The sequence below is a fragment of the Copadichromis virginalis genome, linkage group LG2 (assembly GCF_057382275.1).
Source record: "Copadichromis virginalis isolate Kocher_CV1m ecotype Utaka linkage group LG2, C_Virginalis_male_GT1.1, whole genome shotgun sequence".
NCBI classification, from domain to species: Eukaryota; Metazoa; Chordata; class Actinopteri; order Cichliformes; family Cichlidae; genus Copadichromis; species Copadichromis virginalis.
In genome coordinates, this window is record NC_140619.1 from 20,416,638 (window position 1) to 20,420,016 (window position 3,379).

At 43.8% G+C, this 3,379-nt stretch overlaps 1 long non-coding RNA gene across 1 annotated transcript; it reads left to right on the forward strand.

The window, feature by feature from the left end:
- Positions 1 to 845: 845 nt before the first annotated feature.
- LOC146717209 (uncharacterized) lies at positions 846 to 1,401 on the forward strand. Its single transcript, XR_014921881.1, has 3 exons — positions 846 to 994; positions 1,069 to 1,213; positions 1,296 to 1,401. It is a non-coding gene; the product is annotated as an uncharacterized LOC146717209 (long non-coding RNA).
- Positions 1,402 to 3,379: the final 1,978 nt, after the last annotated feature.

Here is a 3,379-nt window from a genome sequence, read left to right on the forward strand (position 1 = left end):
TTGAATTGGCACCTAAATGCAATCCCCGCTTTCCTCTATATTTTCCACTGCAATCTTTGTAACTTATGATCATGATCAAATGCAGGATCAAGGCGGAAGAAAGGTGCAGAGTTCACAAAAAGACTACAGACAAAGTCAGTGTCATTCTCAAAATATTTAGTAGATGCCTGTACCTGGGAAGACCTTGCTCAAAATAGAATAAACATGGAGAGATAAGGAGCCATAGATGTGCTCAGACAGGGAGCCAAAGTGAGAAGCAGGGAAGTATGAAGGACTCCAGCACCTTACATTAAAGGACCTCCACCACCATCCCGCGGGTGACCCTCATACACAGTCACAGATGATCAAATGAGTCTTTTATAATTTTTTTTATCTCAGTGTTCTCATACAGTAAGCTGGGTGTTAGCTCCCAGTGTGGTGTCAACACACCACATAACACTCCAGATTGCTGTTTGTGGATAATTATAGTTCTCTGTTGTATGCTCAAAAAAAAAAATCATGACTTCTTTCAATGTAATTTCTGAGAGAACAGAAAACAGTGACGTTCCTGGATTGATCTGAAGTTATATTTCTTTGTGCTGTTTTATACCCACAAATACTATTGGAACAACTGTCAAACATATTTTTGACAGGACTATATTAAATTGTTAGAGCTCACTTTGTCCAAACTTTAAAGCAGATGTAACATACTTGTGATTGCTTTGTGATTTTTTTAAATAAAAAAGTAGTTACTGTTGTGATGCCAGAGGTCTGTACATAGTCGAAGAGAAGTTGAAGTTCACAGACGCAGCAAAGCAACCTTGTGTCAAACAAAAAAACAGACTGAACCAGCTCATTCTGTCATGGTCTGTGGAATGCGTGATGCTCGGGTAGCCACACCCCCGGGCTGGGCCATCACTAGCACACCTGCTCTCCATCCCGGTGATTACACGGAGATCCACTTAATCCGGCGCTGACGGATGCTCCACGCCAGTCCGTAGTCATCCCCACAGTGGTAACCAGACTTCCACGAAAAGTGTGCATTCTCTTCTGCTTGGAACTTTGTTTAACCTGCCTACTTCTGTCCAGATTTCTACTCGGCGTCTGCTACCTGCCTGTCCTCCGGCTCAACTGGATCTCGCGGCGCTCACCTGGCCCACTCGCCATTCCACGGACTTCCTGCCCCCACGGACTGCCACACTTCCCTCCCGAGCTCCCACGGTTCCGTTCTATCGTAAGCCCCTACTCTAACTCAGTCCTGATATGTTCTCCCCGCTTCCTGGCTCCCTAGTAATCATCTCCCCTTTCTATTGCAGCCCCCCGCCGTCCCGATCCCGGCTTCCTCGTGTCATTGTTTCCCCGGATTTTTAGTTTCTGTTTTGCTCTCTACTTTCCCCGGGTCGCCTTTCGTTGTTTTAATAAAGTGTCTTTTCGTTAGCTCGGAGTCTGCGCCTGGATCCTTTCGTGCCCGCGCACCACGGCGCATGACACATTCTGGTGCCCCTGAAAACAGCTGGTTGTTGTATGTTGATACACATTGTTTCACAGATTTATTCATCAACATGTGTGAAAGTATCTGAGAAACTGACATTTTATGTAAATGATGAGTAGGAGAGGTGAAGTCGGTCTACTGTCTGTTTTTCTTTGGTTGCGTGCGGTGCAGTTGGAGCTGGAACAGCCTGTTTCAGACATCAGCTGAACTGGCTGACCCGCATAGTTTAAGATAATTAAAAGTACCAAGAGCCGATGTAGAAGAGGAAGAGTGTGTGTGTGTGTGTCCAGCTTTGCCTGCTTCTTTTTTAAAAATATTTTTTATTATTTGAGGTGTACTGTTTCTGTCTATTTTATGTTGTATTAATATCCATCCATCCACTTACCCAATTGTTATTGTTATTAGGAGGGGGTAAGCCAATCCCAGCTGTTGTAGGGTGAGAGGCAGTCTATCACAGGGCTGTGTGTAATTAGCAGCAATACTTTGATTTTGTTAATACAGAGGTGAAAGAGTATTTTGTCAAGGAGATTTGTCACTTTCTCACCTCTGTACATTACACTACTTCATTCAGATGCTCCCTTTACGTTTCTCCACAGTAGTCATATGCCTCCATCTCACCCTATCCCTATCATCCTGCGTGTCCTCCTTCACTACATCCACAAATTTTCTCTGTGGACAACTGCTTTCCATCTGTACATCGTATCAGCCAGCTCTCTCTATTATACACACCAGTCTCCTAACAACTCTTTTCCTTGTCTGTAGAAACAGTAGCACAGTTAACATCGGCACCCTGTTGGCCAACAGTGGCAGAAACTGTTGTTAACCTGGTCCCGTACCATGTCCAGTATGGAAGTCTTATTCTTTACAATTCACATACTTGTTTTTGGCAAAGACTTTACAACGGACGCCCTTCTTGACACTACGCTCTCCATTTATCTGGGTTTAGAGCTAGTGCAAGTAGAACGCTAACAGGGGATATGAAATCAAATGTGAGGATGTGATTATGGCCATTTCTATACACAGTCCCCCCGTTTTTCTCATTTCCTTCGGCGAGAGGAAAAGCAGCATTTGGTGATGTCCATGAGCTGGAGACCTGCCTAAGGTGCAATGATGCAAATATTAAAAACAGCCCTTATGTTTTCACAATTCGTAGGGCTGCCACGATTTGTCGACTAGTCACGATTACGTCGACTATCAAAATCGTCGACGACTGATTTAATAGTCGACGCGTCGTTTGAAGCTTTGTAAGATCACAAAAGACGCAGGAATAAGTGGCAGGATTTAAGAGTGTAATAACGGACTGAAACAGAAGATGGCAGCATTGCATGTACAAGGATGTCAGCTACCGTTAAACCCCGAAGAAGAAGAAGAAGAAGCAGCTGTGTCCCAGAATTCATAGCGCGGCCCAGCGCAGTTTCCAACAATGGCGGCAGCTAGTTAGTTTTAATGTTACTCTTATTATTCTTTCTGGGTCACAAAATAAACGTTTAACATATTTTCAGGCGAGAATGTAGCTGTGTAAACCTCAAATATCTGCTCAGTTTATCAGGACACCACATATTTTCAAAAGCGCTCCGACGTTTTCGGAGACATCTGTTACCCACTAGCTCGTTAGCGAGCCGGGGGCGAGGCTCACTAGCGCCGTGAGAACACCGGACTCCCCGCAAATCGTTTTCAAACCCACCGCCGTCTTTCGCTACTCAGGTTAAATATATATATGAGTCACTTAGATAACTTAAAATGTTATTGTTTGGCTTTTTTTTTAGTATTTTATTTGTTCCTGAGTAAATCGGTTTGTCTGAGATTAAAGTTATAGTTTTTACACAGCTGAATAAACATCAAGCAGACAGCGGATTATCAGAAGTGTGAGACGCTGGAGAATATACTCCGGTGTCCTGTTATATTTTA